This window comes from Sinocyclocheilus grahami, unplaced genomic scaffold, assembly GCF_001515645.1.
Source record: "Sinocyclocheilus grahami isolate Dianchi unplaced genomic scaffold, SAMN03320097.WGS_v1.1 scaffold281.1, whole genome shotgun sequence".
NCBI classification, from domain to species: Eukaryota; Metazoa; Chordata; class Actinopteri; order Cypriniformes; family Cyprinidae; genus Sinocyclocheilus; species Sinocyclocheilus grahami.
Genome location: NW_015505460.1, coordinates 437,007 through 451,239, shown reverse-complemented (window position 1 = coordinate 451,239; position 14,233 = coordinate 437,007). Strand labels below are relative to the sequence as shown.

Genomic DNA, 14,233 nt, shown 5'->3' with positions numbered 1-14,233 from the left:
TAATGACTATTATTTTTCATTAAAACTGACAGTTAACAAAAAAGACAGAGTTATGCTTGTATATAATACTTTATATTATTTATATATATATATATATATATATATATTATTATTAATATATGAAATATTAATATAATAATATTTCATTTTATTATACATTCAGTGAAGATAATCAGAGTATATGTTATATTACCTAAATATTAATGTTTTATATTTTCAAAACGAAAACGAAAAGGCAGTGGTGTTTGAAATCATTTTGTTTTATTGTAATGCGTGTACGCATTGCATGAACCACATTTTTATGGCTATTAATATTTTAAATGAAAACGAAAAAAGTTGTTGTTTGACATAATATTTAGTTTCACTGTAATGTATGTACGTACCCTGAACTAAATTTTTTGCTATTAATGTTTAAAATAAAACGAAAAGAGGCAGTGGTGTTCGATATCTTATTTCATCGTATTGTGTGTACATATACAGTGAAGATAACCTGAGTAGCCAAGGCGAGCTGACTGATGTTATCAAGTTCGCTGCTGTTCCATTTTGCAGAATTACCGGACTTGCATCCTCCCGCCCCCGGCGGACTTGTGAAGTCCGAACTACCGAGGATGCAAGTCCGAACTTTGCGTACTTGGTATTGAGAAACGGCTTGTAGTTTTGTCATAGTCTTACAAGCGTGATTGTTGATGTCACACAATCTGTCTTTGCATTTACCAAGATCTCATTGGGATCATATCGAACAAACTGACAAGCAACAAACAGAAAAGTATTAAACCATGTGAACTGGCTAAAAAAAGTAAGAAGAAATGTAGATCGTCTTGCCAACTATTCTCATTACTCAGCCATCTCGACCATCACTAGTTTTTCGTTTTGCTTTTGCTCACTTCATAAAGCCCTGTCCCTGATGCTATCACCTCCCCAGATTATTTAGCATTAATGTCAAGGCAACTGCCATTTAGTGATGAATATGCAAAATGTAACCTTTGTGCCTGAGCTGTTGCAGCTCCATCTAAATCACACGATTATGGATTTTTAATCTGGCTGCTTCCTGTCTGATGTAAGATCCTCAGAACAATAAAGAAGGTGTTTGGCTTATCTAGCAGGTGCATCAACAGTTGTTAATGAACACCCCCCTCATTACCTTATTGCAACACATGGGGGATGGGAAGCGTCTGTTGGAGCCTCTGTCTTTCTTTACGAGAGAGAGAGAGAGAGAGAATGAGATGAGGAAACAGCCTCCCATACTCCACTGAATTGTCACTTTGGTGTGTAGGAGGAAAGACTAACTGCTCTTTGAAAGGAAACCGTGACATCTGTTTCCTTTTAGCTAGGTAGCATTGTGAAGATTGCTGAAAATGTTTTGTGTGCTCAAGTACGTGAAGTTTCAATTTCGCTGGTAGACTTTCTGAAGAAGGGGGGTTTTCTTTTAGCACATTTTCAGTGTGAATCTAGGTCCCCTGTACCACAGACAACAAACTGTTTCCTTTCACTAGGAAATTATTATTATTTTTTTTTAATTAAAATTATTTATTGTAGTGTGCACTGAAGTTATCAGGGCAAAGCAGATTGTATATATTGAGGTCTGTCTGTCGAAGATTGCACTCAGTTAAGTATTGGACGTGGTTTTGTTGATTTAAACAAAGGTCTCCGCTTAAAAGCTTAGAATAAGAGAATAATTGCTCACCTGAGCTAAACCCGAGAAGACAAGTTCAACAGCATAACGTAGATGTTGCCAAGTTAATACTACACTTGCATGATAACTTATTGTAATCTTCTCTCTAACTCTTGTTGATAGTATAATGCATTATCTGCTCTGACAATAGTTGACCTGAAAGACAAAAACTGTTATTGTCACAATATCTTTATGGTGTCTCATGGTAGGATACCAGCTAAAGTATCATGAAACCTTGATAAATTGTGTGAAAAATAAAACATGATATCTAATGGCAAAATCAGCATGAGAAGCTTCCATGCTGAGTGTGGTGGACTTCAGTGAGGGCCAGTATTGCAGGGGCTTTTGTTGTATTACACAATGTATTATTATTACTTCTGATACACTGCAATATTATTATACAAAAATGGTGTAGTTTTAAATGTACGTATTAATTTCTGTACTTTCACACAGAAATTTGAAAGAAAAAAATGTAAGAAATAAAAAAAATAACTTTAAATATTTGTTGAATGTCAGATAAATATTGTGGATCGATGTTTTAAAAAACTGGTGTTTGGTATTTGAATAAAATTTGAATATAATTTAAATGTTGGAAATATTTAAGTGAAAAAAAGTCTAATTTAGATTTTTCACACCTTTTTTTGTTTTTTTAAGCTGAAAACTGAAGAGAGATTTTGTAAATCCAAAACATAGGCCTAACATTTGGATAACATTTGAAGTTTACCTTAAAATGATTTCAATAGCAAATCTTTAATAACGAACATGGGCATTACAAACAGGGCTGTCCTACCTCGCACCGGGCCCCTAGTCAGCTGGATCCCAAACTGGATGTTCACAGAAGGTTCTCATGCTGTTGATTTTGCCTTTATATATCGTGCGCTATTTTCAATTGTTTACTTATGTAGAGATTAGGGATGTCAATTTTCGATAATTTCCATGATCGATCGTCGTTTAAATTAACGATCAATTAATCGATTAATCGTTAACCTTAATGCTGCAAAATGAGTCTATGCAGCCGATCATCGATTAATCGTTGACATCCCTAGTAGAGATGCCCCAAATGGATGTTTTTGCCAGTTAAATGTCTGGGTTCTCTTTATAAAATGCAGTCAGATTAAAAGTTAATCTTTCAATTTAATCGTTATTTAATTCTGTGACAGTTTGCCTTGCATCTTGTGTGAATGGTATTTGAAGAACTAGCATTAAATAATGTGGTATTTTGAGGCTTGGGCATTGCGATACTTCTGTAGCACCGGTACACTGTACACTCCTAATTAGTATTAGTGTTGCTTTACACTAATATCTGTTATAGCGCTTGTGGCAGCGTGCTTGAGTTGCGTTATTAATTGCAGTCTCTAACACATTTTGTAGCACAACACAGTAAATTGAGCTCGAGTACTTGGGTAAGAGAATGTTTCTAATTGGATTGGATGTGCTTCCCTAATTATTTTCACATGTTATATGAATTGGCAATGTAATTGAATTGATTTCAAACTAAATCAGTTCCCAAGTTGGTTTTTAACAAATCTTGGCCATCCCTTTTTTTTTTTCTCAGATCAGACATTCTTTGGCTTAACACTGTAATGACACCTGCTACTTCGCTTAGCAAACGCAGGCCAATAATCTGAGCTAACTGGATCGTTGCTTCTCTGGAAAACAGATAGAACGCAGCAGGTGCAACAGCACAAAGAAGTCTCAGAGACCCGCGAGACATGGGCTGGGAGCAGGCGGCCTGAAGGAAGTAGTTTCCACCCATCTCTGTTCAAGCTTAAACTTGGTAGACAAGAGACCACTGAAACCCACTAATAGCTGTAACTTAACTGCCATGTCAATACATGCGTTTCATTACTCGGCTGTGGAAACTCGGCACACTCAGGGTGAGCTCAAGATGGTGATTTATAAATGCAGAAATTAATTCCAGACCTAGGCTTAATCTGCGCCTGGGAATACTGCCCTGGATGAATTTATTTTTATTTTTTTTACTTTTAGGCTTGATTTAGCTGTGGGTATATGGCAGGGCAAAATTTCAACTTAGGGCCATATTTCAGATAAAATGTTTTGGTAATGCGAGTTTCTTGATAATGAGATGGAGCTTTGTATAAACGCTTACTTAAAAGTGCCTGTTTATAATTTGTATTTTCTGCAGGCAAAACCATTTGACAAGGCAGTAAAAACCCAATTTCAGTTTTGCCGAGTTATGGCATTTTTGTAGTCCTTTCAAAATTGAGAATGTCATCCTCTTTTGTTGCAAATTAGTTAAGGTAATTTAAACCTATAAAATAAAAACAAACTATTTCCCTAAGGCCACTATTGATTTATTGATAGATTTATTTATTTTTCTTTCTTTCTTTCTTCCCTTCCTTTGTTTTTCTTTCAAGAAGCTGTTGGGGCATCCCAAAGCTGTTTTGCTCTATTTCGTCGTCGAAAATAGTTTGAAATTGCGTTCAATTCAATCGTGTTCTTTCCATGCGAAAATTAGAGGCAACCACTGCATTTTTATCACGATCCAAACAAAAAGATGCTGCATGCATGCAGCATAAGCAGTTTTTGATTTCCTTTAGATTGTATAATTTCGAAATTTTAATCAAAAACAAAATGGTCTGACTCTAGCTTTGTGAAACTATACTATATCAAACTTCTGAAGGAAACAAAAACGGCAGACTCTGAATGAGAACGCTAATTCACTCTCTGACAGCAGGTGGCCCTTATGGAACAGCAGAAATACAGCTTTTCCTTGGTCACCACTGTAAACTAGGGGTGGGCGATTTTTCAGATTTTATCGATTAATTCATATTTAATGTTTTGCCACAATTGTATTTTTTAGAAATCGAGGCATCGCGATTTTAAATAGAACTATTGCCAAACGTTAGAATTAGACACTGACAATATGCCAATGATAACAGTAAAGAGAAAAAACAATCCAACCGCATGTTGGTGCACGTGATTAACTGCTCACGTGTGACGTGCTCCTATTGCTAGGCGCCATTCACACAGAATGTTCTTTTGTGTTGACAAAGATGCGACGCGGGCAGTGGAATAGGAAAAACAATGGAAAAACATCATGGTGACAGGCTATAAGCTGCTGTTGTTTTTACAGAACATTTATAGTTAATAATAGTCTACTAGTGTTATACCTTCAGTCATTTTGAATTTGAATTACCTTGACTTTTGAGATTTGATTTTTAAAGCATTTTCCTTGTATTATTTCTGGACATCTAATATGTATAAGACAAGTTTGTACAAGATGTAGTTCGTGCATTTTTTTCTGCAAAGATATTTAAAAAGTGATTTGTGTAACATTTACATCATGTTGACAACTTCGTATGTGGTGCACTTGGAATAGAATTTTCTTTAGAGGGCTAATAAAGAAAAAGTTACTTGAATCATGTTGTCTAGTTAAAAATCATAAAAAAAATCGAGAATCGGTCAAATGTTCTGAAAAAAAAAATCGAGATTTTAAATGTTTACCATATCACCCAGCCCTACTGTAAAAAAAAAAAAAAGCGGCAATGCATTTAATATGCATTATACAGAGGCAAGGTGAATCGTTACATCCCTAAGTAATGCTGACATTTTCACAAACATTAGTGAAATCCACCTTCTGTAATGTCAGTTGACTTATGCTTTTAGCCTGTTGTCCAAATACAACACGTACAAGGCAGTGCGGAGGGTTTGTTTTCAAGAAATTCCTTCTGTTGTTTTTTTGTCATGAAAAATGTAAGTGGCAACCTAAAGAAATTTATAAGGCGAAATTGAGATTTATTGGACATTTTAAGAAAGTCCATAGAGACACTCATTCAGTTTGTTACCTTACCCAGGAGAGATGGAAAAACAATAGAGAGAGGCTCTCAGCAGAAAGATGGGGAAAGATATGGCATTTTCCATCTAAACTACAATGTCCACAAACAGGCTTTCATTGACCTCAGACAGGTTGGTTTAATTGGGGGGTGTGCATAGCAGGTGGGTTTTTTCTTCACGTCCAGATGCTTGACAAATTCTGCTTCATTCACCCTTTTCTGTAATGTTATTGCAGGTGCTGAGACACTTGGGTTGGATCCTTAAAAAGTGTTTGCCTTGCGAAAATAAAGCTGATAGTGTGGTGAGTATAAATGCATGTTGGTGCTAAGATGGCTTTTTTTCTCTAATGAAAATGGAAAAACTGGGCTCTGTTTTTTGAAAGGACATGGAAAATGTACAACTGTTTCAGAGTCTGTTTGTAGCACGAATATTCAAGACAAACTGTTCCCTCTGGTATATACTTTGTGTTAGGATGTTTTTTTGCATGTTGTAATGAAATGTCCAGTGACATTTTTTCATATGACATGGAGGAGAGCAGTTCAGTGGGAATCTTGGGAGTCACTTTGTGTGGTTGATAATCAATGCATTACTAGTAGTAAATACTGGCAGATGGAGAGACAGACCAAATAGACTTCAGGCTTAAGAACACTGTATACACTACTGTTCAAAAGTTTTGGGTTTGTAAGATATTTTTTATGCTATAAATGGAAAAATACATGGAAAAAAGAAAGTATAAACCAATATTACACAATATTAATGCAATTTGAAATAACTGTTTTCTATTTGAATATATTTAAAAAAATGTACCTGTTCCTGTGATGCAAAGCTGAATCATTATTCCAGTTTTCAGTGTCACATGATCCTCTAGAAACCGTTCTAATATGCTGATTTGCTGCTCAAGAAACATTTCTTATCATCAGCGTTGAAAACAGTTGTGCTTAATAGCATGTATTTCAAATGGAAATCTTTTGTAACATTTTAATGTCTTTGCTGTCACTTTTAATTAATTGAATGTGTCCTTGCTAAAAAATATAATTTTCTTTCACAACCACCAAACCTGCCCTTAACTTTACCCGTATCCCACCTCAATAGCAGCAAAAGTGTTTTACACACAATAAGTACATTGTATTTATTTTTTAATGCAAGTACATAGTAGATAAGGCCACCTAATATAAAGTGGGAACTAAATAAATAAATCTGTCTGAAGATTTAGGCCTAAATTAATTACAGATGTAATTACATGCAAAACATTTTTTAAAGTATGTACACAATAAGTGCATTGTATCAAATTATGAATTTAATTTTAAGTACATTAAGGCCACCTAATATAAAGTGGAAAGAGAATGATGAGCTATTCATCAAAGTGTTTAGGTGTCTGTCCTAAATCAGAACTACCTTGAATCATACACCGAGCCTGGCGCCCTTGTGCACATTCAAAATTACTGTAATTAACTTCCATGAAGTTCAAGGGGTCATAACACATCCTGAACAGCACAGCATTTTTTATAGTGTATAATGTGATCATATACTACCTTCAGACTTCCTACTCAGAATCATGATGGCATTACAATGTTTTAGGGTATAGTAATAAGCATGTATTTGGCAATTTCATATTATTTGCTTGCTTTCTTCACTTTCTGGTGAGCAGTATTAGCAGTTATATGTTTGCCTTCATCAAAAATAGTTCCAAAACAATCTGAAGCAGGATAAATCATTGCATGTCTCAGAGCAATACGGAGTGATACAGACTTAGCCAATCAAATTAAAAGGCCTACTGCTGCTCATTTATTTTGTAAAAATGTAGTGTTTTGAAATCAGTGTTCGCTACAAAAACATAATTATAACTGTTACCAATTAGCTTTAGTCATGATTCATTAACTGATACACCCCAAACCCAGAAAGCAATGTTTCCCACTGATAATTGCAGCATTGTAGTAGTGTTAATGTGAAGGCAAACATTATCGTATGCACAAGACTGTCATCAGATCACAAACTTAGATGGTGCTTAGGATGTAATTTATAAATTTAACAATCTGCTATTTATAATAGGCCAAAGGTGACAGCTTTATCCCGAGTTGCCTTTATCGGTAACTGTTACGTTTTGAGAGCAGACAAAAGCTTCTTAATGTAATCGCTAATGCTTATGCACTCAAATAAGAACAATGAATGAGTGTGTGTACTGGCACTCTTGCTATAGTAAGTGATTTTGGCAGGTGGTGATATGATGTAACCCTTCTGAACAGCTCCAGCGAGATCATGTTTCAGCAGACCTTTAGGCAGTGCTTGTTCCACATGTTCCAGAAACACCCCATCCTAAGTGTCTACATGTGTAAAAAAACACACCAGCAGCAGAATCGGGTTGAAGGGTAGATACTTCCTTTATCGCTGTGTAGATAAGATGCCTCCCCTGTTAACCGGGTCTCCACAGACCTTGAATATGTTACTCATTAGTCATTTCTGCTGTCTGAGTTGCATTATAGTGAGTTCCTGGAAACGCTGTCAGTGCACTCAGTTCATATGGAGATGATTAACTCTCGTAACTGACCGGGAGTGGTTAAACCAATCTGCTATTGATTATTGGCTCTGAGCTCCAGCATTGATTATGGTCATTTCTTTGCCTGGTTAGTTATCACATGCTGGATACTCTAGGTATGCCAGATAAAGCAACAAATTTGAGGTTACATTATTGCAATTCTGACAATAACTGTGTGAATCTCATCACACACACACACACACACACACACACACAAAAGTCCAGATCATGTGTCACCCCAGTATCAAAAGAGGGTAAAATTATTTATTACCTATACACACAGAATGCATTAAATTGATCAAAAGTGACATTAAAAACATTTATAATATTAAAAAAATATTTCCTTTTCAACTTTGTTTTCATCCCCCAAAATAAAAGTTTCCACAAAAATATGAAGCAATAAAACGGTTTTCAATATTGTAAAATAAAAAATAAAAGTTTAAATGGCTGCTTAAAATTCAGCTTTGCCATCACAGTAATAAATTACATTTTCAAATGTGTTAAAATAGAAAACAATTATTTCAAATTGTGCTATTTCATTTACTGTTTCTACTGTATTTTTGATCAAATAAATGCACCCTTGGTAAAAAAAAACTAATTAGTTCAAAGCATTACGAAAAAAATCCCACTGACCCCAAACCTTTGAATGCTAGTATAATGCACAAAGAAATTTAAGCTTGTTTTGGATTATTCTTTTTGTTACATTTATTTATATAAATAATAAGCACATTTAATCACATTTCTTCTTAAATACTCACCATATGTCTCCAATCCTTTATTTTTTACAGTAATGAGTTTTCTTGTTTTAAAGAACTGAGGGAGAAATATTAATGCCAAGTTCTGTCATGAAACTTTAGATGGCGCAAGCTGATGGGTCCTTAACGCAACTGATGAGCCTTAAACTAATTGACACAAGCTGACTGGTTCATGTTGCATACGCAGGCAATGAGCTTGCTGCTTTACATTTAAATGGCTGGTTAGCATTCACTAGAGCATGTCGCAGCATGCTTTCAGAGTTCCTTCCACCTCCCCAGCTCCACCTGTATAGATCTGCTTGCTTAGTCTTAAATACTCACAGCACCTTCCCCAGCTTAAATAGTCTTAAATACTCACAGCACCGTAAGACGTATGTATTAGCAGTAGCAAGTTCCTGTACTTGATTTGCAGCAGCAATAATCTACATCAGCAGCAGCAATTTAGGAGCAGATCAAATACTGTACATTAACATTGTCTTATCCATTACCATGCTAAAATCTTCTGAGAGTTGTCATGATAGAAATAACAATTATTAAAATAAATGTTTTTTTATTTCTTTTGTCTTTGTGGCGAAATATGTTCTGGACCAGTTTTGTGAGATTCAAGCCTTGAGGTGCTGCAATGCATTCTGCTTTTCACTTAGCTCATAACACATTTGTCCTTTGATATACACATCAATGCCTCACCTTTGGTCCAACTTGGTGTTGAATTTAGTGATTCATACTACAGAAAGACTGTGTAGGTTGTAGGGTCAGCTTCAGCTGCTTTACTCATAGTTTAGCTCTGTAGCTGCTGGCAGTCAGGCCGCATTTAGTGTCACTCGTTAACAGAGGCAAATAAGTTCATTAAACACGCACATCACGTCTGTGTCTGTGCTGCAGCAGATGAAATCAGCTCCAGGATCATTCAGTTACAGCAGGGCTCTACAGTGCGACTGAAAACTACTGCGTGCGACTATGAAAAAATATTTAGGAGCACCAGTGTGACTGACCAGATCTTCATCATATTTGTGATTGTGATCACTGAGGGGAGCTTCAAAGGTTTCTACGTGTTTTTGCAGCGTCGAGTAATGTATTACAGACATAGGCCTATCTCATGAATCCTTTCATAAGCAAAGTGTAGACGGTGAAAATAAAAGATTCATTGTGCAGTGTAGAGAGCTTCGTTGATTATAAATGTGAGATCGCGATGAGCTAAGATGAGTGACAGTTTTTAATTATTTTTAAGGGAGTTTGTAAATGTGATTCTGATTTAATACAGCAGTTCAATAGACAAGAAGTTAATATTAAGTGACTTACATTGTCTGACTATAACACTATTGTCTGATTTTGCTCTATTTCATCGTCCAAAATAGTTTGAAACAAAGTCACAGCTCAGCCACTGCGCATCTCCATTCAAACACAGCGGTGTCTCGTTTATGAATGAACTGCGTTTTTAAACGAATCTTGTGAGTCAGTGATTCATGATTACCCATTCATAAATACTGTCCATTGCTTCATTCCAGAATGAATCAGCCGTTCGAATGAATCAATTGAATGAATGATTCAGTGATAAAATCAGTGACTTGTCGCCACCTGCTGGCAGTTTGTTTCATTTTTAAAGTATCTTTTCAGTTCTTTAAATCATTTAATATTTCTATATTCAACATTTTTTAAAACATTAATCTTAACATGAATTTATGGATTTAATTGCACCCATGCCACCTCTGATCCTCATTAAATGTCTGAAAGTACATCAAGCCACTTTTGTGTTCTTCTGTGCCACCTCTGTTCAAATTAATTTTAATACTGATTTCATTTGATTAGTAACTTATTGTTCTTATTCTTATTCTGTGGTTTTAATAAGAATTTTTAAAAAGTTTATAAAATATATATATTTTTACTCATAGTTTAGCTCTGTAGCTGCTGGCAGTCAGGCCGCATTTAGTGTCACTCGTTAACAGAGGCAAATAAGTTCATTAAACACGCACATCACGTCTGTGTCTGTGCTGCAGCAGATGAAATCAGCTCCAGGATCATTCAGTTACAGCAGGGCTCTACAGTGCGACTGAAAACTACTGCGTGCGACTATGAAAAAATATTTAGGAGCACCAGTGTGACTGACCAGATCTTCATCATATTTGTGATTGTGATCACTGAGGGGAGCTTCAAAGGTTTTCCACTGTAAATCACTTTAAGGAGTCAAATATCACCTCGTAATGGGAAGGCTAATTTTTGATAAAATTTTGGATTATTGATTAGACGGTGCTTGAAAATAGAGCCCTGTACAGGATGGTAACATTTTTCACATAGATTCAAAAACAACAGGCTGTTGACTTGTTGATTAAGCAACCACAAAGGACTAATTAATGATGTAGGTATGCTAATTAGCATAACAATTGTTGGAACAAATCTGTCAATATTAATAATTCTCATTCGTGACTTGTCGCCACCTGCTGGCAGTTTTTCATTTTTAAAGTATCTTTTCAGTTCTTTAAATCATTTAATATTTCTATATTCAACATTTTTTAAAACATTAATCTTAACATGAATTTATGGATTTAATTGCACCCATGTCACCTCTGATCCTCATTAAATGTCTGAAAATACACCTACATGCCACTTTTGTGTTCTTCTGTGCCACCTCTGTTCAAATTAATTTTAATACTGATTTCATTTGATTAGTAACTTATTGTTCTTATTCTTATTCTGTGGTTTTAATAAGAATTTTTAAAAAGCTTATAAAATATATATATATTTTAAATTTGACTTAAAAGATTACATACTTTTAATAAAGTTAGAAAAATGCCATTACAAAGGTAAAAACAAAATTCCACTGTAAATCACTTTAAGGAGTCAAATATCACCTCGTAATGGGAAGGCTAATTTTTGATAAAATTTTGGATTATTGATTAGACGGTGCTTGAAAATAGAGCCCTGTACAGGATGGTAACATTTTTCACATAGATTCAAAAACAACAGGCTGTTGACTTGTTGATTAAGCAACCACAAAGGACTAATTAATGATGTAGGTATGCTAATTAGCATAACAATTGTTGGAACAAATCTGTCAATATTAATAATTCTCATTCTTTTTTTTTTATAAGTTTAATCAATCCTAGAAAGGAGCTGTTTTATTTTGGTAACCCTTTTAAAAATTTTATTTTCTTTCAAAATGCTTCCTTTTTCTGTAAAAAACAAGTCATATTATTGTTTTTCTAAATGAATGCTTAGAGTTCTCAAAGTGCCAGAGGAGGGCAAAAACATTATGCAATCCGCATGGTCCTCCAGGAATCCAGGCAGTTTAGATCTTGTCCTCATGTTACCTCCCATTCTTGTTGCCCTCTGTCAAGTCCTGGTTTGGAGCAGCGGCGTCGCCGCCCTTTCCAACCCAAGATAAAATCGTTGATATGAGAGTCAACATTTCATTACAAAAAACAGCCACCTCAGACAGAAAAGTGACAGCCGCGCTCACCCAGATGCAATGTCACAACATATGCAGATAACCTTCCCTGTCTCTGATATGTCCTTCTATTATATCAGCCACAAACTTTACTGTTTTCAAAAGTTGCCATGTGGTGTTTACTTTAAGCTGTTGGGCTCAGGATTTGACAGCTTAAAGGATTTAAAATTAGCTTTACAAAAATTAGCCATGCAACAGCGTAAAAATTGAGGTTTAAAAATGTTATTTGTCAAAAGATGCATGCTGTTTGTTTGTAAATTAAATGCCATCAGATCCACCTTAATCTTTGTGATATTTTTGTGACTTCGTTTTCAGTGTGTAAAATATAATTTCTTGTTTATTTCTTTGGACTTTGTTTTAAAATATGACTTCTACATGATAGATCTGCAATCAACTTTACTTTTGGTTGTGAAAGAGAGCCAACTTTCAAGCATTCAATACATGTGCAAAGCAGTGCATCTGTAAATGTGCAATTTTGTGGCATTTTCATACGGATTTGTTTGCTAGCTTCAGTTACAAACCATAGCAGCAAATTGTTTCTGGTATGAGAGTGTTGAATTTAATTAGCTTTAAACAGTTAATCGTTTTCAAGTGAGCCATTGCGAACAATCTCAGAAAATATAATATATTAAAAAACATTAATCAAGGATTTTTCAAAACAAAAAATGTGTTTATTTAAAAGTCATACATTTCAACTCCATGATGTTTATTGTGGTTTTGAACAAGGCTGACTGCTTACTTAAACACTGTTGGAAATGCAGGTGGCTTTAAAGGTTTTAGAGTCTTTTGTCCTTTGCAGAATGACTTTGATCCAACTTTTGTTGGAGCTGAAACAAGACCGTTTAATGATCCCATAGTGCCTGTGGTTATGCACTTTATAGGAGATGGGCTGGACGTTAAAATACATTCTCCTGTGTGCAGAGATGACTATATTTAAGCTATCCATAGGCTGACATACTGAAGAGTGTAAACAGACACTGATGAATCCAGATCCTAAAGTAGGTCAAGTGAGGTGACGCATTAATCTCACTGGTCTAATTTTATTTTATTTTTTGCCCTTCGGAGAGTAGGTTTCATCACAAGCAGTTTAGTCCAGCATCTGTCTTAATCGCATGTGACAGCATTCGCTAGCGTGTGGCATCTAATAAGCAAAGGTCATTGTTCCTGCGGGATTGATTGGGCTGCTTTTCCTTTGAACTCGACATGCTGACGGAGGGATGCGAGCCATATGCTGATTTCTCCAAAAGCATCTGGTGGAAATGGTGTTGACATAATTGCTTTGAAAAGAGGAAGAAAAATGGTACTATTGTCTGGATGTGGGGTGATGGTAGCACGTCTGCTTCAGAGCTGCTCTGTTATGTGTTGTGACATTGGTTCGGTTTACAAGTAGCCAAGTGTTTCATGAAGAGCAGTTAGAGGCATGTAATATAAAATTTCTATTATGATTTTATGAAATTATTATATTGTACCTGGGTGTGTGTTTGGGAAAAAAAAAAATATATATATATATATATTGCCTGACAATGTTAATGTATTTGGTCTTGGCGGAATAGATCTGCTATGCTGCTGCTGCGGCAGAGCAAGTACAGTGACTTGCTACTGCCAATACATCCACATCATGCTGCTGTGAACATGTATGTGGGGTTATTCATGTTGTATGTGCAGCAGCAGTATTTCTTACATGATCACCCTGTAGCAGATGTGGAGCTGGGGAAGGTGGAGGGTTTCTGGAGTGTGCTGCAAACTGCTACTACTAACATTAGATAAGAATTTTTGAATGTTGAGCAGAGAGCACATTGGCTACTGATACAGGAGAGAAACAATCTGCTGTGGTGTGATGATGATGTCATAATGTCATACCGAGTTAGATCTATCGGACTGCGCCATCTAGAGTTTCATGCCAGAACATTGTATTTCTGTCATGACATCTCTCGGAGTGATCGTTTTACAAATCATCATATTCATAATCTCATATATATATATATATATATATATATATATATATATATATATATATATAATATATATATACA

General features: G+C 35.4%; 1 protein-coding gene across 4 annotated transcripts in view; it reads left to right on the top strand.

Moving 5' to 3' along the window:
* The window catches only part of tbl1xr1a (TBL1X/Y related 1a), a 92,711-nt gene that overhangs the window by 58,053 nt on the left and 20,425 nt on the right, over positions 1 to 14,233 (top strand). The window contains exon 1 of one of the 4 annotated variants that reach the window (XM_016292120.1): positions 5,706 to 5,771. The exons of the other annotated variants lie outside the window; for them this stretch is intronic. The gene's annotated coding sequence lies outside the window, so the exon portion shown is untranslated. Of the gene's footprint in view, positions 1 to 5,705; positions 5,772 to 14,233 lie in introns of those variants that run through there. 4 annotated transcript variants of the gene reach the window in all.